The 23,947-nt window shown below is 58.7% G+C and overlaps 1 long non-coding RNA gene across 2 annotated transcripts; it reads right to left on the reverse strand.

Annotated features, from left to right (window-relative positions):
• Nucleotides 1-556: 556 nt before the first annotated feature.
• On the reverse strand, nucleotides 557-22,544 carry LOC124975110 (uncharacterized). Of its 2 annotated transcripts, none has more exons than XR_007106846.1 (3): nucleotides 22,010-22,544; nucleotides 12,459-12,561; nucleotides 557-668 (listed from the first exon to the last, which is right to left on the reverse strand). It is a non-coding gene; the product is annotated as an uncharacterized LOC124975110 (long non-coding RNA). The 2 variants fall into 2 exon arrangements; XR_007106847.1 differs by having other exon boundaries at nucleotides 605-674.
• Between the last annotated feature and the right edge of the window lie 1,403 nt (nucleotides 22,545-23,947).

Genomic DNA, 23,947 nt, shown 5'->3' on the forward strand with positions numbered 1-23,947 from the left:
TGATGCTACAGTAGCTGCTCTGAGGTGTCCCTGGAGGAGACCCGGGTTCCTGGTCCATGTGAGGAGGACGGGTGGACAGAGTCCCCTGGACAAATGCAGGTGGGATCCTCGCACAGCAGCCCTGGGGGAGACAAGGGCAGAGGCTCCTACCTGTTCAGCATGTGGCTGTCCCTTTCATGGGCTGCTGCAGGTGTCAGGCGGTGAGGTTGCGTGGCCTCAGGGAGGCCAGGGACCTGGGCCAGGACCTCCCAGCCTGAGCTGGTGGGCAGGGTCCTGTCCAGACTGCCTGGCTCCTGAGCATGGGCCTCACCCAGCACTGCCTGCTCCAGGAGGGGTGAGGGTCCTGGCTTCAGGCGGCTGTGCCCGCCAGGCAATTCCCTGAGCCTCTGCACCCTGAAACCCTCACCCTCCTCTCAGCAGATGGGACCCTGGGTGGCCTCAGGCTGGTGGGGCGGAGCAGGTGGCGGGGCCCTCTGGGGGCAGACGGCCAGAGGGCTCTGTCCTCTCCACCCTGGACCTGTGGTGGCCCCACCCCAGCCAGGGCCCCAGTTACGTGCCTCTGGTGCCAGCTCACAGCTGAATGGTCTGCTCCTCGCCGTCAGGGTCACTGTCCTGCAGCTGCTCCAGGATCCCATCCAACACCACAGATCGCTTCTTCTTTGGGGGCTCTGGAGCTCAGATGGTGAGAGAAGAGGACAATGAGGGGTAAGGAGAGGGGAGAGGACGAGGGGAGAGCACGGGGAGGAGCAGAGAACCAGGAGGCAGAATGGGAGGACGAAGACGTCAGGGGAGGGGAGAGGGAAGGAGAGCAGAGCAGAGGAGAGGATGGCATTGTGGCAGGGAACCACCCAGAGCCCCTCCTGCCTCCATGTCTCCTCCCAATTGTCCCACAGAGGAGGACCCTGCATGAGCCTCCTCCTCCTCCCTGAAGGTCAAAGGCCAGCCAGGGCCGAGGGGACAAGCAGGACCCATTCCTGGGACTGGAGGCCACAGACTCCCATGGTGCAGTGAGCGGTGGGCACCCAGTCGCAGCTCAGTGCAGGGCCCCGGGGAGGCATGTAGGGGCGCTGGGATGTGGCTGGTGGGAGAAGCCATCTGGAGTGGGCTCTGAGGAGCACAGAGGAGTTCTCTGTGAGGAGAGGGGGAAGAGGGCAGGAGGGATGGAGGCAGGCGGCCTGGGCCCCCACGCGTCCCTCCTGGACCCACGCCTGACTCCTCTCCACCCACAGCAGTTGTCACTGCCTGTGCAGGATGAGGGTGGGCCAGGCGGCAGGGTCTGAGGTCGGCCACAAGGGAGCAGCATGGCTTTGACCTCAGGCCACGCTGAAGCCCATGTTATTGCCTGCAGTGGCGGGAGCAGTGGTTCAGGAGACAGGGCAGCGAGACCGAATGCTTGGCTGCCTCTCTGTCAGTCCTTCTGCTTGGCCAACCTCTCATTGGTGGACAGTCCACTCAATTGAAGACTTCATTTGCACAGAGCAGGTCTCAAGAGCCTCACTCGGTTCCCACTCCTGCTCCTCTCCAGCCTTCCAGGTGCTGAAGCCCCCAGGGTGGCAGCACAGTGCTTCGCCCAGGGGGACCTGCCTGAGTTGCCTCCCTGCTCACTGCACCCAACTAATGGATGCAGCCCTGGTCTGATTGAGCCCCATCACCTTCTCTCTGGGAACTCCAACCTCCTGGGAGCCCCCGGACATGTGCCCCAGGCACCTGTCACCTAAGAAGAGACCCCACATCCCCGGGGCACCGCCTGAGCTGGTTCAGGCTGCAGAGTGGGCCACTGGAAGCCTGGCCCAGTTCCTGCCCATCCCACCCCCCACTGGTTCCCGGCCCAGCACCATGTGACAGCCTTTGTCCCCTGCAGCTCTGTGACCCCAGCCTCAGCAAATGACCTGGCACGCAGTGGAGCTCCTGAGACCCCTGGGGGATGAGCAGGTTGGCCCTTGGTCTGAGGGCATGGTTGAGCTGCCCACATGGCAGGAGTGGAGGGCTGAAGCGCAGGGCTGGCAGTTCCCCCCGCCCCCCGACCCCGTGCTGCTCAAGGCTGGGGCCCCTGGTGATTGCCAGCTCTGATAATGGCCTCTGAAAATTGAATTCATGGGCATGTAATAGGCACCAGTAAACAGAAGGCCAGCCACTGGGCTGTGGGCCTGCCACCCACACCTGTGGCCACAGGGGTGGAGGGTCCCCTGGGGCCTGTCCTCCTGGGTCAGGCCTGACCTGGGATCCCAGGAGTGGCCGCAGTCACCGCCTTTAGCGCCACAGGACTTTTTATTCTCTCTCAGCCTGAGCCTGACAGGGGACCAGCCTCCCTTTGGGACGCTGGCCGGAGCTTCCCAACAGGTCGGACCTGAGCACTGCTCCCTGCAGACCTGGTCCAGGCGCTGTGGACTCTGGCCATCACTCCCTTCTCCAAACCTCTGTGGATGCCACCTCCCCTGGGAAGTCGAATCTGCTGGTTGGTCACCAGGGCCTGGAGCAGGCCTGTCACCCTGTCAACACTGCCTCAGCTCCTGGGCCACCTGCCACTCCACTCAGGCCCTGCCTGGCTGTCCCTCCATCCAGGGAGTCACCCAGGGGCCACGGTGGTGAGGCTCCTCTGATCTCCCTACTTAAAGTTCACTTCTCCCCATGTCCCCCACCTCTGGTCTCTTCCTGTCCCTCCCCACAGTGCTCAGCTGGCCTGTTCCACTCTTGGGCTTCGTCATCTGTCCACCTTGCCTCCCTGTTCAGTCCCCTGCTCTACTCCCGACCCTGGGCAGTGGCATGGCGACATGGCTGTGGGGTTAGAGGGAGGCCCACGGTAGAGGAGACACAGTGCCACCAGTCTAGGTCTAGTCTAGGGTGACCAGCTGAGGGGTCTCCTTCCTGCAAGACCCTCCACACACTCCCACACCAAACTCTGCACGGACCAGCTGTGTGGCCTCAGGGAACAGCCTCTGCCTTTCTGTGCCCCGCTGGTGGGGTGGCGAAGCTCAAGGGAGTGCAGACAGAGCTGGTGCAGAAGTGGGCTGTCGGTGGCTGGGCCACACACCACCCCACTGCTGGGCCAGGCCGCAGGGCCCAGGCCCTCTCCTCCAGGAGGCAGCCAGCGCCAACAGGCAGGACCCACCATGCCACACAGGGCCACCTGCTGTCGCTGTTGAGATGCAAGGGCACATGGTGACTGCCAGCTCCGCGACCCATGGGGTGGTCCTGGATGAGTCACCTACATGCCCCCCTACTGGGCCTGAGCTCAAGGTCTCAGCCAAGTCCCCCCCAGAGGACTTGAGCCAGGCCAAAGGCCCCAAGGACACCCAGCACTCCACCAGCCCTGCTTCCAGGGGCAGCTGCGAACCCCACTTCCGACATCAAAGCCTCAGCGTGTTTCCCTCACAGATACTGCAGAGCCAGGAAGGTGTCAGGTGAAGGAGGAGAGGACATCCGGACACTGGCCCCGGGAGGGAGCCTGGCAGAGACGCAGCCTCCACAGCTGTCCTGCCCACCCAACCTCCAGCCACCAGTCTGCATGTCTGGAGGCCCCTAATGATTTCAGATTTCAATTAATTCCCTGAAAGAGTGCCAGCCCATGTCTCTCTTCTGCAGCTGGCATTGCCGCCCTGCGTGCAAGGCACGGGCAGTGGCCAGGCCTGTTGGGGGACAGGAGAACACTTCACGGGTTTTGTTCCAAAGAACTTCGAGGAAAGGCAAGCTGTGGGGAGAGGTGACTGGCGGGGAGAAGGGGCTCTGCATGGAGCCCTGAGTAGAGGTGGCTGAGCAGCCAAGGGAGGTGAGGTCACCTGGGCTCGGAGCAGAGAAGAGGGGCTAGGGCTCAGGGCTTGGGGTTCAGGATCCAGGTTAATCTGGGATCCAGCCTTGCTGAGCCTGGCTGGGTGACCTTGGGCAAGTTGCTTCACCTCTCTGGGCTCAGTTTCTACAGTTATCAAGAACAATGAAATGTACAATGCCCACCCCTCTGCCTGGAGTGCTGGAGAACATGAGCCAGTGCAGCACTGTCACTGGAGGCCTGGCTGCTTGGGATGCTGAGGCAGGAGGATGGTGCCATCCTCAAAGGCCAGAGTGGCTGTATGCGAGGGAGTCGCCCAGCACACAGTGGGCACTCAGGATGACACCGCTCACTCCACCATTCCTGGAGTCACAAAGGGAGGCCACTTCTTCCTCTCAGGGCCCCAGACGGATGTAGAGGCCATGGTCGCAACCACCTCGAGGGTGGGGAGGGAGCCCTGTCAGCAAGGTGGGCAGATGGGGAGCTGCGACGCTGGCCTCAGCCCCGCATCCTCCCACATTCCTAGGATCACCTCTCTGGCTATCACCTGCATCAGGACGTGGCCAAATGGATGAACCCGGCCTCAGGTGGGCCCTGGAGAGGCACCCACACTAGTGAGTGACTGGGGGTCCAGAGGGCACTGCTGCACACATCTACACCCCTGCCCCTCCATGCTGGGCGCTGACCAGGAAATGGGACAGAAGATCCTGAGAACGGTGGGCACACCTCTGCCAACTGTGAGTTGCGGGCCCCCGGCAGGCTCCTCTGCTGCAGACCCAGAGCCGGCTGGACTCCAGCAGGCCAGGGCGATGGGGTAAGGCGAGCAGAGGTGAGGTAGGGAGGGTGGCAGGGTGCGGAAGGCCAGGTTCCAGGCTAGGACTCAGTGGCCTGCCATCCTGGCCCTTGGAGGTCACCCCAGGGGAAACGGGCACAGGCACACAGGTGTGGGTGCCCAGGGGCCAGGTGCCTGTGCTGGCCTGACTCCCAGGACAGTGGTGCTTGGACTGGTTCCTCCCTGGTTCCACCCTGCTACCTCCAGGCAGGAACCCGGGTGCCTCCCTGCATCTTCCCCTGGGCTGCTTGTGGCAGGACCGTGCACTTATCTGTTCAAGGGGACAGCGCCTGCTCTGCTGGCCTCACTGGGCTCTGGATGGTCCCAGCAGGTATTTAGTACTGAGCACTCACCAAGTCCCAGGCTCATGCTGGGACCAGGGCCGGGAGCTGAAGCACTGCCTGGGGCCCAGAAGCTGGGCTGAGGGGCAGCTGGGCCCTGCATCCCCAGGGTCCTGTCTTCTCTGCCCTTCCTGGACAGCTCCTATGTGGACAGGACGGGCAACAGTGCTGCCCACAGAGGACTCAAGGACACTGGCTAAAGGCCCCAAGGCCAGGGCAGCTCCAGGAGGGGCTGAGCAAATGCTAAATGCAACCAAGCAGTACCAAGGTGACCTTCGAGGACACCCAGGAGCTACTCAGTGCCCAGCAAAGGACCCAGTTGCCCCAATTAAGGGCGAGGGCGCAGAACAAGGCTAGGACCCGGGCACCTGTAGGTTCTGGGGCGGCAGGTTGTGGACTTTCTTGAAGAGATCCCTGAGTTGGTGACACCAGCGTTCCAATTTTCAGACAAGGAGGTGGTGACCTAGGCTGTGGGTATGTCACATGACTACAGGCGCTCCACATGGGGCCTTCTCCAAGTACACCAAGCCAAGGTCTATCCTCAGCCACCTTTGCTGTGGCAGGCAACACCACCTGGCTCCCTCGGGAAGCCACACAAAGGTGCAGGCCAGGTCTCCAGGCTGCACCCTGCACCGGGTAGACAGAGCCAGACACCACTGCTGCCCACATCTGCTCCCAAGGGTGGGCAACGGGGGTCACCAGGGCCACCGGCACTGCTGTGACTGACCCAGGAGTGAGGGGCTCTGGCTCCCCAAGTTCAGCCTGGCCTGGTGACCTCACTCTGGACATCTGGGAAGCATGGGGTCTAGGACACTGGTCTGCCCACTGGGAGACCATGCTCATGTGTGGGTGCAGGTTCTCCAGCCTGGATTACTCAGAGTGAATTACAAGCCTGGGCTTCAGGCACAGGTTAAGCCTGGGGACCTTGTGCTCGGTCTTGTGTGCATCTGAACCAACTGGAGAGGTGGGAAGCTTCCTGGGGTGGGGACTCTTCAAAGGGGAAAGGAGGTGAGCAGGAGAGCCAGGGCAGCACCCACCACTCCATTCAAGCCTCAGGATATTTCAGGTCCCGGGGGCCAGGCCAGCTTGGGTCAGTGTCAGCTGCCTCTCTTTCCTTTGGACATGGGCCCTGGGTGGAGGCAGAGGCTGACGGGGAAGAGATGGTACTATCTCCTCTGGGACCAGGTAGAGAGGCAATGGAGTCAGACAGTCCAGGGACAACTATAGGGAGGACTGAGGACTGCGGCAAACAGGAGGCTCATGCTGTCTATAGATGGGTAGCCCGTCCCCAGTCCAAGTGCCTCGTGGGAAAGTGGGACCAGGGCGGCGAGACGCACTTTCCCAAGAAGGGCAGAATCTTAATTTTCAGGCCAAATCTTCCAATAACAAAATACTGGTCATTAATTCAAAGTCATTTTGCTTTCCTATTTAGTGGGCAAGACAGATCTGTGGGTGCCCTCAGCAGGGACCAGCTGGAGGCCTCTGACCTGTCCTCTCTCCTCTCCTCCACAAAGTCCAGCTAGCTTCCCTAGGTCATGCCAGTCCTAGAACCTCTGTTCTGTGGCTTTGTGCCTCCTGGCCTGGCTACCCCGAGGTTCAGAAACACAACTGCCCCATGCCCTCCAGCAGCCAAACATTCTTCCACCAGTTTCCGGAACTCCTGTTCCCAGGCCTGGGACAGTTCTCTTTGATATCCTCCTCAGGGGGCCTTCAGAAGGGCCATGGCACCAAGTATAGGCCTGAAAGTGTGGAGCTCCAGGTGGCAAAGGAACTGCAGAGAGGGAGGCTCTGAAGTGAATTCTGACTTCATGTACTTGCTGGAAGTTTCCTGAGTCTTAAAGCCTGATGACCATGTTTCCATGGTCCACATCAAGCAGGCCTGTCTGCAAGGATGGTGGACACCAGGATGAAGGCTCTTGGTCCCTGGTCTTTTGGAATGTGTTGTCCTGTGTGGACAGAATTCTGGAAGAGGGTGTGTGAGCTGCGGCAGGCTGTGGGTGCCATCCCTACACTGATGACTTCCCAGTGCACCCCTCAGCCCCGACTTCACCTGTGAGCTCCCAATTCAGTCATCTCCTTCAGACCACTGGTGTCCTGCTAGATGTCTGGAGCCCAGCTGACCCAGAAACACACCCATATGCCTTTCTTCCCAGCCTCCTGGATGGCTCATTGCATGGCCCACTGTGATGGGTGACTCAGAGCAAAGACCTGGGCACCAAGCTTGCTTTATCTCTTGCCCTCCAGAAGCCAGTCCGGTGATACTACCTTTTCCAAAAAAGCACAGTCTACCTCTTCTCTCAAGCCCTGGCCTCTGCTATGGTTACTGTCCTTGCTTACTAGAGAAAGACATGGACCACCTACCCCATTCCTGCTCCTCTATGCTGCCACCCCGAGAGATAGCGAGGATAAGGTCTGAAAGAGGAAATCTGGTCCTGGGACTCACACCCCTTCTTAAACCTTCCGGGAGCTTCCCACTGCATCTTGAATAAAAGCCAGGCTCCCTGCCAGGCCCCCTGCCAGGCCAGATGAGCCTACAGCTATGGTGTACCCCTGCTGGTCCCTCCAGTGTGTTTCTGGTCCCTTCCTACCCTAGACCTGCTCCCTAGCTCCCATGGCCTGCTCTGAACATGGATGTCTCAGGGCCTTTGCACCCGAGCTTCCTCCTGCTTGGAATGCCTACCTCTGGCTGCCATGGTACCTTCAATTTAGAGAAATGGTGACTCCCTGGGAAGCTTCCAAAAGCACCATGGGGAATAAGAGGGAAGGATGTCAACCTTTCTCATTTCCTGCACAGGACATTGTCAATCTGGTAATCATCTGTCTTTCCCGCTCCAGTGTCAGCTGTGTGGGATGGGCCTTCTCTTCAGCCCAGAGCCGACAGTGTCCAGACCATCGGGTGATCAGCCAAGAGCTGCTGAGTGTGTGAGTCAGAAGCAAAGCAAGGGTCCCTCTGCAGGGCACACTGAAGCTGAGCCCCGAGCTGGGCAGGGCAGGGAGCTGCAGTTGGGAGGCTAGAATTGCAGGCGGAATAGACCAGTCATCTGGGGGAAATCAGCCATCTGGGGCTTTTGGGTACACAAGCCCAGCCAGCCCACAAGGCCGAGGGGCTGCCAACTTCCAGTGAGGGCCAGGCAGTGAGGACTTCGGACTTTGTGGGCCACAGGGGCTCTGCCACAACCACTCGGCTGCCCCTGCAGCGTCTGATGCAGACCCTTGGGTAAGACTATGTTCCAATAAAACTTTATTTACAATACCTTACTGGGGGCCATGCTCTGCAGCGGCTCCCCTGATGACCTGGGAGTCCAGATTTGACAGAGCAGGCCATTTGGGATTTAAGGTATGAGGAAACAGAGTCATCTGTTCCACTGGGTCTAGAGCTGTGTGTCCTGGGCAAGTCAGGAGAACTCTCTGGGCCTCAGTTTGAACGTCTGTAAAATGGGAATAGCACCTCTCTAGGGAGTTGGGGGATAAAATGAAATTGAGTGCCTACACTTGAGAAGGAGAACTATTGTGTGTCCCTCTGCGTGCAGGAAGTCCCCTACACAAGTTTTCCCCTTTTCCTTAATGTTTTCCTGGCTGGGTCTTCACTAAGTCACATGCGCATGCCTTTGAGAGGCCGAGGTAGGGCTGCAAGTTTGAGGCCAGCCCAGGCAACTAGTGAGAACCTGTCTCAAGAAAAAAGGGCTGGGGATGCAGCTGAGTTGTGGACGGAGCACCTCTGGGTTCAATCCCCAGTACAGAAACAAACAAGTAATCACACTACTGTCTCTTTTCAGATCAGTGGTGCTTCAAGGCACAAGGAGGGAACATCTGGCTTTCGACCAAATGGCTTCAGTGCCAGCTGGGCAGCTAAGGGGACCCAGGCTGGGTGCCCCTGGCACATGGGGGGTAACACACGGGTGCTGGCTCGGTGCTTGCCTGTCCTTCCCACACAAGCAGCCCTACAGCACAGGAGCTGTGCCACATGCAGGGCCCACAGGGCAGAGCCAGGGCCTTGTCCCAGGAGGGAAGAATGGGACATTTGAGGGAGAGGAGGCATGGATGTGACGAGGGAACCAAGAGAAGGGGGCTTTGAAGGTCCCATCTCTGAGCAGACCTGTAGCCGAGCGGCGTGGGTGATGCACAGGGCTGTAGCAGCCAGGCTGGCCCTGCCTTGGCTCTGTACTGGAGGCTGGTAATCCACCAGGACTTAGCCCTGTGGGTGGGGAAGCTCTGGCTCTTGCAGCCTGGCTGGCCCAGCCTGTGCAGGCGGGGGAGGTGCTGCCAGATGTTAGCCATGTGGGTCCTGTTTCTGCCCGGGCTTTGGAGGTGACAGGTACAGAAGCTAACTACAGCCCACTCGTCCCCAGCTGGCATACGGCAACACAGGAAGCAGAGCTTCACTCTGGCCAAATACAGCCCCTCTGCCTCCCGGCAGGCTGTGGATCTGCACAGAGGCCAGATTTCCTTCCCACCATTGTGTCCCTGCCAGGTACCACAGCCCGAGGCCCTGAAAGCCTCTCAATGCCATGACCCGCTGGCTTGTGACACGCTTGGGAAGAAAAGGACACAGCCAGTGGGGACTTCCCTTTCTTCCTCCACTCTGCTCATCCTCCCACACACCAGGCCTGAGAACAGTATCTGATCCAGCAACGCTGGTGCTCTGTGCCAGGCACCCCACAAGCAGGGATCCTGTGTGGCTGAACGGCTCTGCCTGGCCCAACCCTGCCCGTTGCAGGCCCATCAGTGGACCCTGCGGTGACTGGAGGCCTAGAGAAGCCCCTCGGTGTCCCCTGGACGGGGCCCCCTCGCATCCCTGTGGCTCCCTGTGCAGGGAGAACGTGCAGGGAGATGCGAGCTGCAGCAACTGGAGCCATGCGGTCCTCCACAGCAGAGGCGCTCTGCTGCTGCCAGCCACCATCCCGGCTCCCCCGAGAGTTTGCTCACCCGGCCACGGTGGAGTCTGTGAACCCACGGGCAGCCCAGCCTGGCCTCTCACTGAGATGCCCTGCACACTGAGGGCGGGTCCAGCTGTTGGCCCTCGTCACAGGCGTGGTGACCAGAGCCCTGCTCACAGGAAGCTGGGTGAATGAGCTGGTGTCTTCTCCCAACCCAGGATATTTTATGAGCTCCTGATGTCCTGACAGTAAACGTCAGTCCCTCCGACAGCGCTGGTGTTATCTATCCCTCCAGGTGTGACAGCAGCATTTTCAAAGAACCTTCCCCAGGTCCTGCAGGGATTCCCACCTGGCCCTGATGCTTCAGGGGCTTCTGGGAGGAAGGCCAAGCCACCCATCAGGGGATGGCTGGGCAGGGGCTGGGAGGCTCCTGCTCAGGCCCAGGTCCCCAGGCCACCAGAAATTCAGAGTACCCAAGTGACACGTGACGAGCAGACTGCAGAGCATGGACCCCTGGGTCAGGGTGGAGCGCGAGCCTGGGCACAGACAGCGAGGCTGTCCTGAGGAGCGAGTGAGGCAGATGGAGCGGTCTCTGAAGAGCTGTGGCTAGGACTTTCTGGAAGCCCCACTTGCTGGGTGTGAGAACTGTGAAGGGCCTGAGCCCTGGAGCTGGGGGAGGAGCCACCACAGGCCTGCAGGGCCAGGGTCAGCTGCCTGGCCGAGGAGGGTGGGCACGCCACTCCTGAGGTCAGGCTGAGCCCTCCTGTCCTCATTCTCCTGGGAGCCAGGAATGGAGGCAGGGAAGGGATGGCTGGGAGGAGCTGCCCCTCCACACAGGACCCTGAGGGCTGAAAGGGGTTGGGGACACTGAGGCCTGGCCTCAGTGCCCAGCATGGCCCCTGGGTGGGGGACACCCTCCCTGTGCACGGACCTCTCTTCTGATGACCCTAGCTGTTCTCACTGCCACTTTGCATGGGGCTCGCAATGTCCCGGCTGGACATGCAAACCTGGTCTGACACTCCAGACCCAAGTGCTGTGTCCCAGGATAGCCCCACTCTGGGGTGACAGGAGGGTACCTTGCTGCTGGCCCCTCCCCCACCACGTACCAACAGGCCAACAGGAGGCTGCCTACGGCTGGCTGTTCCTGGAACACCACTGCACCCTGGCTTCAGGCGACTCTGCCAGGAAACTGACCACCACCCACAGGGGACATGAGCTTCCATGGCAGGGGACACAGCACGGGGACACCACCTCCTGCAGGCTGGTTTTGTGGTCTGTGTGCTAACAGCTAGTGCTGGCCATGGTCTTCACGAGAGGTGCAGGGGCCTGTACTGCCCCCAGTGCCCCCGCAGGGAGCTGCCCCTCCCTGTCCAGCACCTGGGGACTGGGGGAGGGCACCAACCCCTCAGCCTTCTCTGCCCAGAAACCTGGAGGTGTGCGCACCTGTGGACCAAGGAAGGTGCCCTGGGGACTGGGCACTGTGGCAGCGAGCAGGACTGGACAAGTCATGTGCAGCAATCACCATGTCCCGGGGCGGGCCAGTGTGCCACCTACTGTGCCCAGGCAGGGTGGGTGCTGCCACCTGGGAGCCCACCTCTGCTGCCTCCCTTGCTGCCACGGGCCTGCTGTCCACAGGGGGCTGTCCCTCAGGCCCTGACGGGAGGCACAGAAAGGCTGCCAGCCCAGGAGAGAGGAGCAGGCATCCAAACATGGCCACACATCTACACCACAGGCACCTGGCTCAAGGAAGGCAGGCCCTCAGGGGTGTCCCAGGGCCTGTGGGGGTTGTGCTGTGATTCGGGGCTGTGCCCTGGGCTCCAAGCAGCTGACCCTCACTGGACCCCTCGGGACGCCAGGGGCAGTTTCAAGAAGCACCTGCCCTCTGAAGGATTCCTCACTGGTGCAGGGCAGGGCCACCTGCTTCCAGAAAGGGGAAATGCTGCTAGTGGTCAGAGCTCACAGCGGGGAGGCCCACAGGGAAGCCCAGCAGTCCCCTGCCCGCTGGAGTTTGGGCCTGAGAGAGCAGTGACAAAGGACACAGTGGGACACCTGCTGGTGGCAGGTGAGGACCAGGTACCCACAGCAAAGCCAACTTGCTGTGCCCCAGCTCCAAGCAGAGGGTTCAGGGCTGGATTTGGCTCAGCGGTTTGAGGTCCTGGGCTCCATCCCCAGCACCCCACAATCCAAGCAACCCAGCAAGCACGTTCCAGCTGGAGGAGCCCGGTGGAAGGGCGGCACACACTCATGCACTGAGGGCCACCTAGGCTGCCTCACACGCATGACCAGCACAAGCCAGACCCACCAGGGCACAAAGGCGATGGGGAAGGCCTGTCCCCATGGGCTGCTCCCGGACCTTCCCTCTCCTCTCTGAGAGTTTTACTGCACAGCATTTCCCATGCTGCCTGCCCAGGTCCACCTGGACTGCAGAGTTCTCTCTCTGGTGTGCAGAGGCCTGGGAAACCCGGCACCATCCCGTCCTGCAGGCACAACACCCAGAGGTGTTCCTCCAAGGCTGCTGTATGAATTAGCAGGTCAGGGAAGAGGAGGAAAGTGCCAGGGGTGGTGCCATGCTGTGTTGAGGAGGCCATGAGCCTCTCCTGCAGAGTCTGGAAGGAGAGGCTGGGCGTGGAGGGGTCACATCTTACCTTGGCATCCTGCTTCATGAGGAAGTCCTCAAAGCTTAAGCCCCTGTGTGTGTCCATCCTGGCCATCTTTGGCAAGCACACCGTCTTCAGTTCCCCGAAGGTGCTGGAAACAAAAGGCAAACGAGGATCTGAGCACCGAGGCCCGCAGAGGAGGCAGGGGTGGCAGGAGGTCCTCCGTCAGCGCCTCCGGGTTTGGAGACAGGAGCTCCAGGCTCGTGCGACACAGTGGGTCAGGCCCACAGGCAGCATGCTCTGGGGTTGTGCCCTCTTCTAACTGGCCCTGGGCAGCAAGCACCATGCAGGGAACGGTCAGCTGAGGGATGCTGATGGGAATTTTCGGTTCCACTCCAAGACGCTGCAGGCTCTGGTGCACCTGTCCTCCCCTTCCCAACAGAGAACCATTTGCTAGGGGATCCCAGACTTCTGCATGTGTGGCCAGGCCAGGGAGGCCCCAGGTTCTGGGCCTGGAGTCCAGTCTGCCTCCATGTCCAGCTGGGAACCCGGTCCTGAGCAGGCAGGACCTGGGAGGTACCCGCAAGTCTTGGGCTGGATTGAAACAAACTCCGTCCCCTGTACCCTGCTTCCCTCCCTGAGCCTTCCTCTGCTGTCTGAGCCTATGCCAGCAGAGCTCTGGAGGACACCACGCTCCTGCACAGGGATCACACAGGCAAACATGGCCGGACACCGTCACTGACTCCCCCATAAGTCGAAGCTCCAAGAGCAGCCAGGCCGAAAGGATCAGGTTTCCTCGGGCCTCCCTGGCCTTGTCATCTCGCTACCCACCCCAACCACTTCCTAAGGTCCATTTATCAAATAAATATGCACAAATTGCTGCTGGTAAATATTTAATGGTCCGGCATCTGAAGAGAGCTGTTACTTGATTTGAAAATCTACACACACGCACGCAAGGCTGCCCAGGAGCCCACCTGCCTCTGATAGTCTCGGATGCTTCAGGGCCAAAGACCGACTGGGAAAAAAACACGGTGAAGGCTTTAAGCTCTGAAGAAATGAGCTAAATCTGAGGCATTAATCCATGGCCCTGCCAGCATGACCAGGAACCTGCCAGTCCAATTTCTGGAGGCAGGACAGTGTGCAAACGCAGCATTATGAATCCTCAAAATGAATCCGCACGTCTCCCGGGAGTTCCAGGTGACTCTGCCCCTCCTGGGACCTCCTCTGTGCAGATGACTAGGAACGGCACTGGTGGCTGGGCCAGTCTCCTGGGACGGGAGGAGCCAGAGCTAGCCCGTCAGTCTTCCTGCTGTGAGGAGGCTCCTGGTTCATCAGGAGTGGGGCCAGGGTTGGGGACAGAGGCCAGGCAGGTGGGACAAGGTGGTGAGGTAGGAGAGCAGAGGAAGCCAGCCCACAAAACCTGCTTTATTCTGCCACCTAAAGGCCAGCACATCCCATCACAGATATGCTACCTCTCAACACTTATTCAATCCCCGTGCCTCTGCTGGGGGCTTTGTGGACAAGTCCCCTGTAGGCACATTCGGACACATGATTCTGTGGCTCCGGCTTCTTCAGAGGGGGACTAGGGCCCCAGGGGTGATGTATGTGGTGGTTTCAAGGCCCAGCGTCTGCTGGTGGGGACAGAGGGCCCTGGTCCCCCAACAGCCCTGGTCTGCACTAGTCCAGAACAGCCTTTCCTGACCTCCCCAAGGCTTGGCTGGCTATGGCCCTGGACACTGTGGGGTGGGTGGACATCTATTTCCTGTTCTCCATAGGGCTGAAGTCAGCTCTGCATTGTGGAAACCACAGCAATCTTGTCACCCTGCATCTGCAGCAAGCAGCATGGTGCCCCAGCTCTGAGGGGACACCTGGAGAGTCCAACAAACAGGCGATGGTAGCCCCAGGGGACACTGCCACTGGGGATTGATGCCTGCCCTCCCAGGCAGGGGATGCAGGGTCCATGCAGACATGTCTGTCAACAGCCCTTCCCCAGGGTACAGACAGGGACCAGCTCAGGGTGGCAGAGCTGAAGCGAGTGAAGACCCAGCCTGGACACTCTGCCTGCCCTTCAGCACAGCCACTTGCAGGAGCACCGTCTCTTTTTATTGGAGGCTTGGCCAGGTTGGCATGAGGCAGGAGGTCCTGTAAGCAGAGTCAGGAAAGCCTTATGTGGCTCTCATGGATACAGAGCTGACTTCAGCAGCAAGGAAGGCAGAGAAATAGCCCCACCATTCCAGGGACCACAGGGCAGGAGGGAGATGCCTGAGCCTTCCGTCCAGTCCTGTGGAAATCTGACAGTGCCCACAGGGCCCACAGCCTTGACCCTGCGTGGTCTTCACCTCTGCCTGGTTTCCTAGCTCTGATTTCTGAAGAGCCAGCATGTGAGTGTGTACCAGTGATAGGAGGGGGGAAGGGAAAGAAAGGGGAGGGGAGAGGGGAGAGGGGAGAGGGCTAGGGGGAGAGAGGGGCCTGTTAAGTTACTTCCTCCTCTGCAGCACCTTGTGAGCTGGATGCTTCGTGCAAGATAAGCAGCCCAGGGTTTGGAGAAAGGCAAGGAGATAATGAAGAGGTGAGGAGGAGCTGGGAGGAGGGGCTGGCAGAGCTGGGCGTCTGTGGCCAGTGGAGGGGATGCTGCATAGCTCAGCAGGGGCTCTGGGTCCAGAGAACTCAGCAGGGATGGGGAGCGGGAGTCTCAGGGAGGGAAGAGCCAGTGAAAACTGTGTCTGGAGGCCCTGGCAGCTGCAGGGGAGCCACTCTGGGGAATGGGGTATGGTGGAGCTGGAGGATGAGGCTGGATCCAGTAGGAACTTTCTGACTTCTGTGGACAGTTTCAGAAGCACCTGGCTTCAGCACCCAGTGTCCTGAGGCTTCAGCACGCCATCACTGCTGCCACCAAGGAGGGCCTGCCAGGGCTGGGTCTCTGAGACACACCACCTTCAGGGGTGACAGCAACTGAGCACAAGAGTAATGGTTGAGAAAACCAACGGTTTGAGAAATGGCTGATGACCACAAATGGCTGATGACCACGTCCTCAGCCCTGGGACCCGAGGCCAGGAGCACTCCTGTCCTGTCCTGGGTGACCCCAAATGCTGGCGAGAGCATGTGGGATCATGTCAGGCCAACACTAATGATGGCAGAGAGATATGGGGAGAGAATTAAGAGGAGGGAAAGAAAGGCTGGGGGAGAAACCGACGAAGCTCCGTGAGCTCCGGAGATAAGCGAGATCAAAACACGGCCAGGCCATCGAGAGGTCGCTCCAATGCCAGGTCAGAAGCCCTCACAGGGAAGTTCTGCAGGAACCCGCCTCCCAGGGTGAAGGCCAGGGGACAGACTGGGCGGTGGCCCAGGAGCGGGGCAGCAGGGCAGGGGCCTTCTCCCCAGCTGCTCTCTACTATGTGGATATTGGAAATCACAAAATAGTAATTACTGTACCTGCAGCTGTGAATGAGGAGGCTGCCAGGCCCTTGAACAGGCCTCCCCGCCCTGCGCTCACACCTCACTCTTCCAATTATGCCATTCACCTAGGTGCACCAAATACCACACCCCACCCCTTCCACAGATGGGGCACGTGATCGGGGTCGCATGATTGGTGTCGTCGGTTCATGGGTATGTGACAACTGGAGTTTGTTGTCACGTTTCTAATTTCTTGTGGGGCAGGAGGGGCCAGGCCATATCAAGCCTGGTGCGTGAAACCAGGTTGCACCAAGGGCCCGGCAGACTCCCTCTGCAAACTGCACCCCTGACTGCTCTGCAGCCCTGGCCCTGGGCACCATTGAAAGGCCCGAATCACCCTGTGTCTCTCCCTCCTGGGACAGAGGTGGGCTGGAGATGGAAGCAGAGGAGGGAGAGAGCCCTGCAGACATGCTGAGCTGTCTTCCCGCTGCTCCGGGCGGTTCTAAGGCTCAGTGGGCAGGCGCCAGGCAGGCACCAAGCTGGGCCACCTGCTCCCAGGACAGGAGTCCTGATCCCTTTCTGAACCTGCTGGGAGAACCAGAGACCAGCTGAGTGCTGAGGCCCCTGGGGAGGGTCTCTGGGCACTCATAGCCCTGCTGAGAAAGTCTACTGCCACCAGGGGTGCAGAGCAGGAAGGTGGTGACTGTGTCAGGGCCAGTCACAGGCTTCCTCCGTTCCCACTGGAGGTGAGAGAAAATGGCCACACCTCTTGGCATTAAAAGCCCTTCAAATAGGCCACCATCACCAACCTCCGAACACATCAGAGGAACATGCAACCACACAGAAGGCCCCAGCATGTGTCCTGAGCCCAGTGCGTGTCCAGCACCCGGTGGTCACACACTCCCAGGACCCTCATGACCCTCATGAGGCATTTTCTAGGTGGAGAAAACTAAGGCAGAAAGAAGCCACGGTCACTCGGGGAGCTGCTATGGCCTCAGGGGTGCAGACTCACCTGAGGACATGGGTGCAAGGAGCAGAGCCAGGCCAGAAGTGAGCAGCTGCCCCAGGCCCGTGCTCCTGCTCTGAGTCCACAGAGACTTCCCACCTGTCCTTATCAGCAAAAGCCCTGAGTGTGCCAGGTGCCAAGAGCATGTAAAGGGAGGGTCAGTCACTAGGCTGGTTCCCAGGGATCCTGGGCCTGGTGGACAGCTGCCTGGCAGGCCGGAGCCCAGCTCTGTGGGTGCCACCCATTCCACAGACCAGGTCTAGGGCGGAGGGCTCCTGACCTTGCTGGCCACCCAATCCTTGTCCTTAGACTGCACCACTGACTCCAGGTGGATGGAAAGATCCCTTGTAACGGGTATGGAAGGCAAGCTGCAGTGGCCTTGCGACCGGTCCCTGTCCCCCTTTACTTAGATCCCCATGTCCTGGCTGGGGCAGGCTGGGGAGAGGGGCCATGGGGACACTTAGACAAACCCGCACCTCCATCCCAGCAGGGGACTTCTGTCACCCCTGCTCCCACTGTGGCTCCAGGGCTGCTTCTGCAGCAGCCTACAACACCTGGTGTCACACCTGTGCTCTCTGCTCTGGTGGCTCTGGCACCCTTGGGTAACCTCTGAATATCTCACTCAGGATGAGGCAGTGCCCGAGCAGACCCCTGCCCTTTTGCTCCACCATCTCACACCCTCTCCTCATGGCGAGGACCCTGGGGTTCCTCCTCGAGGCTCTGCAGGGGAGGGGGCATGTGCCTACCTCGGGCCTCTGCACCTGCTCTGCCTGTGATGGCGACTTGCCACTCAGTCCTCAGTTGCAACTGCCTCCCTGGAAGGCCTCCCTGACCAACCCCTGCCCCACCTCTGCCCTGCCAGACACTCGGTCATGTACGATCACTGCCTCAGAGATCCCACTATCCCTTTCACTATCCCACTTTCCCTTCCATTAGGAGAGGCCCCTTGAAGACGAGGGGCTCCTACGCTGCTGCGGCCACAGACCCTGGGGCTTCCCGGCTCTCAGAAGACCTCGTACCTTCACTTCATCATGGGGCAAGGCCTGGGGTTCTCCCAAAGCATCAGGTCCCTGTCTGCTGTGCATCACCTCATCTACCACATGCTGTGGTGCAGCAGGGTCACATTTGGGGGCAGTTGATCCAGATGCTGTGCTGAGGAGGACACTCTCGTACGTATGTAACCCACAAGTTGTGACGCGAAGCATCACCAGGACCTTGCAGGTTCTTCCAGAGACCCGTATTTATTTCCTCCATTGCAGTGAAGAAATCACAGCAGGAACACAGGGGCCACTCAGGCTTCACCAAGGGCCCAGCATCTGGACCGTGATGCTGAGAACTGTGCCTGTCTGGTGGCAGAGAGGATGTGGCTCATGCGGCAGCCCTGGCCAGGCATGCAGAGACTGTGGCAGGGCTGCGGGGTCACTGAGAGCCCCATCAAGGGGACCCCTCCCCTGGTCCTGCCACCTCTCCCTGGGAATAGCGCCTGAGGCTCGACTCTCCTATCACTCAGTGTTCCTGCCAGCCAGGGCCATGGGCAAGGTCACCTGATCTCAGAGGACAGCATTCAGCTTCCGTCAGCAGCCCTTCCTGGGGTCCCTGCCAGGCAAGCATGACCCTCTCATTCTCTATATGAGGAATCCCAGGGGTGAGCAGTTGAATGGCATTTCTGAATCAGAGCTGGGCCATGTTCCAGACAGACTGAGAGGCTCTGGCAGAGGGGACCTGGCACTGGAAGACAGAGTCTCCTGACCTGGTCTGTCCAGAGCCATCTGGTGACCCTGGGGCAAGGCAGTTCCCAATCAAGAGAAAGAGGATTGGGTGCATTGGCACACACCCATAATCCCAGGAAATCACAGGACTAGAAGTAGGCAAGTCAAAAGTTCAAGACTAACCTCAGCAACTTAGTGAGGCCCTAAGCAACTTGGAGAGAGAGACCCGACCTTAAAATAAAATGGACTGGTGATGTAGCTCAGCTCCCTGGTAGAGAGACCCTGGTTCACTCCCCAGTCCGAGGACAATAGAGCATGCAGTGTGTGGAAGGACGTGGGCTGTGCAGGAGCAGTGGGAGGCTGGCCCTGTCCAAGGTGGAGGCCAAGGCTGCAGGGAAGATGGAAATGAGCCAGGAAGGACAGGGCAGGAGCGTGTGGGGTGCAAGCAAGTGACAGGGGCAGGCCCGGGAGCTCTTCTGAGATGCCCCCCACCCCAGCCCAGCACTTCTGTATCAGCAGCTCTGGGGTTACAGCAAGGCCCCAGCTGAGTGCCAACCTCCAGGACAAGGTCACTGATTCATCAAGATGGGCAAGGAACACACGGACCCAGTGGACCACCCCTTCTCCTTGAGAAGCAGTCTGAAGTCCAGCTACCCTGACAAGAGATTGCAGATGCCACCACATTTTAAACAGTGTCACCAACATGAGGGATGCTGCCTGCCACCTCCATGCCTGAGCTCCGTTCTGATTTGGTCTTAAGAGACACAAAGGGCTGGACCATTTCCAGCAGGAGGACTTCCCTCACCTCCCTGTGCCCAATACTGCCTCGGGGCAGGTACTGGACCTTTCTGACCTCGGCTCTGGGTGTCTGGGTGTCTGGGCTCTGGGCACCTGCAGGGGTTTGTCCTCACATACTGTGGCTTCTCAGGGGCTCTAAGCTCGTGAGGACACAAGGGCCCTGCCACCGAGACTTTCTGCGTGGCATTCACCAAGGTGCAGACACCTTCCTGGCTGGGCCTGCACTGAATGACCCCTCCCAGCAGGGACTGTGATGAGGCGTGGTCTGGGTACCCGTGGATCCTGCATGTGCTTGGCAAATACCCCAGAGTAAGCTCTGTGTTGGCAAAGAACAGTGGGAGGGACCCGTGGGGACCTGCAGGGGGCGTTGAGAGCCAGTGGCTTCCATGTCCCCCTCACCGGTTCTGAGCCTCTCCACTGTGCAGACGCTTTTGTAAAGGTCACGTGTACATGCTGCTGTTTCACTGGCCACGTAATTTTTACTATTTAAACATAGGAAGATTAAAGGATTAGAGAAACACAGAACAGAAATGGCAGCCTAACACTCCTACGGCCCTGTGACTCCACCCAGGCCCTTTTCAGAGCTACTTTCTGGCTATCTAGGGCTCCTGTTGGCCAGGTATCATGCTGGGCATATCCAAGCACACTCTTCTGCTGTCCCTAGCCATCAGGTGGCGGGGCTATGGGCCCATTTTGTGCCCAGAAAAGCTGAGGTGTAGCCTGCCTAATGGAGCTGCCGAAAGGTGCAGGTAATGAGATCCGACTCTCAGTCAGGCCTGGTGCTCTCCAAGGCTTGTGCTGGGGTCAGAGCCCAGCACCAGTGGAGGATTCAAGAGGTGTTGAAGGCCAAGCACTGTCCACCAAAGTGGAATGCAGCCCTTGATTGGAAAAGGCCACAGAAAGTAGGTTTTAAAAGGATAACGTGATTAAATCAGTGTCCCTTCAACCCTCCCTGCAGGATGCCAATGGACTGCCCTGGAACCCAGCAGCCTGGGTGCTGTCTGCTCAGCATGCATCTCTGCTGCAGACCCGTCAGGGCCTTGGCCGTGAGCAGCGTGGAGGTTCACCAGGGGATGGAGCAGACGTGGCATTCCTCAAACTCCTCTGGCTGCAGCACCGCCAGCCAAACAAGAAAACCCATCAGCATCTCTCAGGGCACTGCTGGGGAAACAGGGAAGGGAGAAGGAAGTAAGATGACCACTGTGGTAGGCAGGCAGGGCACACAGAGGTGACAGGCCTCGGTCTCTAACCTGCCAGGCGCTGCACAGTGGGCAGCTTTTGCAGGGAGCCTGGTTCTGACAGGGAGGCAAGTCACCGAAGCCCCAAAGACCCAGAGTCTGCAGGCAGCTGCACTTGCTGCCACCTTCCTGAGGCCAATTTTCAATCACCTGCGAAGTGGGAATTGTCACCTCACTGTGCATGACCTCTGGTCCCTGGCACCTGTCAGGAGCCATGTTAGTGGCTACTTGTTATGAATGCCCTTGTCCCCAGGAAGATGCCCTGGTGCCGAGCAAGTGACACCTCCCAGGTCCTTCTGGTGAGAGCTGAAAAGGAGCAGCCTGTGCACAGGAGATCCCTCCTGGTGGGTCCCGGGGCCCCAGCAAGGAGCAAGATAGATGGGGGACTCAGGCTCAAGGGACCAACCTGACGAGGCAATTTCCAGGTTGTGACAGAGGAACAGTTCTCTGTTTAACATGCTTGTCTGACTAGTTTGTGAGACAATCAGAAGAAAATGTCCCCAGAAGGCATGCCCTGGTCGGACCGGGGGCTGAGCCAGGCCTGGTCACAGCTCCCACTCCCTTCCTTTCCATGAGACAGATGGAGACCCTCTCTGGTCGGGGGTGCACAAGCCAGTCCCACCTCTGTGGAGTGAGTTGATGAGACCCACAGAGATGCCCTGCCTGCTGCTGCACGTAGGGCTGATCCCATTACAAGCAAATAAAGTGGATAATTCAGGCTGATGAAATCGTCATGAGAGTTTGGCCAGGCAGAGGTGGACACTGAGAGCCGACTCAGCACCCTTCGGGGTCGTTGTCCACTGCCAATGTTTGGGTAAAGGAGGGACAAAAATCAAAAGAAAGGTGGAGAAAAAAACAACTCAGGAATTCATCTGCAGCATGCCTTGCCATTTGCTCTCCTCTCCACTGTGCCCGGCCTCACCAGGACAATTCCAGGAACCACGAACATCCTGAGGTCACCAGCTGGGGTGATGACTGGCTCTCCCATGCCCCACCTTGCTCTGCCCATCTCCTGTCTCTGCTGTTCCTAGAAGGACCACGGAGGTTGAGACTCTGGCCCCCAGGACTGTTCCACATCACCCCAAATCCAGAAACCTCTGACACCAATTAGACAATGCCTGGGGTTGCCAATATGTAGCGGGGTTCTCAGAAATGTGGAGCCACATGTGGGGTGACAGAGGAAATGGGGTGAGCTCCCCCACAACAGCAGGTGGCTGACCCAGTCTCTGGTTGGTCCCAGCAGTGGACACCCCTCCACCTCAGGCCTGGCTCAGTAGGCTGGCTCAGTAGGCTGACTCAGGAGGCTGGCTCAGGAGGGCCTCTCCATCTCAAGGGGCTGGCAAGCTCTGCTGGGTTCCCATTCCTGCCCCTCGCAATATGCACACAGAAAGGGCTCCATCCATCTCACATCTTTGGGACCCATTTCAATGCTCAGAACCTGAACGAGGACCTCACCTCACTGTGAACACCAAGCCGCTTCATGTCACCGTGCACTGTTCTCCTGAACGAGGCGTGACTGTCCTAGTGCCAACTAAAGGCGTGAATCTTCCAACAACCTCCATCTTCGCGACAGCAGGTGGAGAAGTCCAGAGGATGGACAGGGGAAGGAAGAGAAGTGCCATCTTGAAGGCTGAGAGTGCTCGGGGAGCACCTGGGGTGTTGCAGGTTTTCTTTTCCTGGCACTGGGGTTGTACCCAGGGGGGCTCCCTCACTGATCTGCACCCATATCACTTTTGAGTTTTATCTAGAGACAGGGTCTCACTCAGTTGCTTAGGACCTCACTAAATTGCTGAGGCTGGCTTTGAACTTGTAATCCTCCTGCCTCAGCCTCCCAAGTCACTGGGGTCACAGATATGCACTGCAAGGACCTCAAGGCACACATGGGCAGGCAGAGTCCTGGCAACTGGAGAGCAGAAAATTTCTCATGGGAGCACCAAGGAGCAGTCCTGTCAGTGACACCATGTTCACTTCCTGATCAGGAGGAAGGCATTCTGGGGAGCCTGGTGAGCCCCACAGGAGCAGGTGCCTGTGAAGACAGGGCCCTCTCTGCAGCAGCACCAAGTGATGCACCACAGCACCGACCAAGATGAGTCTGCAGGCGTCTTGAGGACACCCAGGACGGGGACCCTCCAGGGGCTGCCATGTGGCTCTGGGAGCCACTAGTGGGTTCAGGAACCCACTAGAACTTGAGCCAGTAACACAGCGGGGGCTGGAACAGAAACCTGGAGAGCAGGCGTGGGGCAAGGCCAGTCGTGCTGCCACCTCCTGCGCTCCAGTCAGCACAGGTGTGGTGACTGCCTGCTCTGGGCCAGAGGAGCCCGGAAGGAAGGGAAGGGCACCCACATGGGGCCTGCAGGGAAGCCAAGAGCTGCTCGCCCAGGCGAAGGCATGCTTACTCCTTTTTCACAAGCCTGGGCAGCCGGACATGAGTTTTCAGATTGAAGAAGTCAAGTGCCCAGGAAAGGGATGATTGTAGATCCACATCAGTACACTGCACTGTGGAGTCCAGAACATGATAGAAAAGAAGCAAGGTCACATACACAGGACCAGAGGACCAGAGCTTTCTCCACAGCAACCCAGGAAACTGGAGGACTTCACATCCTGGATGCAAGTGTTTCCTGTTGGACTTCTGTATGTATCTGAAATAGCAAACAAAAATGAGGTAAAATCAGGATTATTTTCAGACATACCAGATTCTTCAAAAAATTTACCTCAAATGTATAAAATATCAGAAAACTACTGCAGGGAGCCCTCCAAAAAAGGAAGGGGTGCATCAGGAAATAGGGAAAATGTGGCCCAGGAAATGAGAGAAAGGCAAAGAAATCCTCAGATCACGATGACGGGTGAGGCCAGGAGGCTCTGCAACCCCCAAAAGGTTCTGGAGAGATGCCTGGAGTTGACCTGTATTTCAGAGCATTAGAAAAGTAGAGAAGGGTCAGGCTGTAATCAGTTGTAAGTACATAGAAAGTGAAGGAATATGAGGAGAGCTGTGAACTCTGGGAGCCCTGTGCAGCAAAGGGAAAGCAGTCGTGGCACGGTGCACAGTGCCCGTGCACAACACCCATGTAGGTCCAGCTGGTAGAAGGAGCTTCAGAGAGTCAGCACCACCATGTCAGGAGGGCATGCAGACCAAGATCAATCTGGTTCACATCTTCATGAAGGTGTTCAGCAAGTCAGGGCTAAGGTAAGAATCCAAGAAGGAGCAATCTAGACACTTATATTTAGACACATGGAGATAAATACCTAAAGAATAAGAAGTTGAAAATTATCGTGTCTGAGGAGGGTAAATGGGAGCAAGGGAGGCAGGGAGTCCTGTGCTTGGCACAAGTGCTGCAGGAGAGTGAATTCACACTTGAACTATACACACACTAAATATTTTATAAGAATTGGAAG

Source organism: Sciurus carolinensis, unplaced genomic scaffold (genome assembly GCF_902686445.1).
Source record: "Sciurus carolinensis unplaced genomic scaffold, mSciCar1.2, whole genome shotgun sequence".
NCBI classification, from domain to species: Eukaryota; Metazoa; Chordata; class Mammalia; order Rodentia; family Sciuridae; genus Sciurus; species Sciurus carolinensis.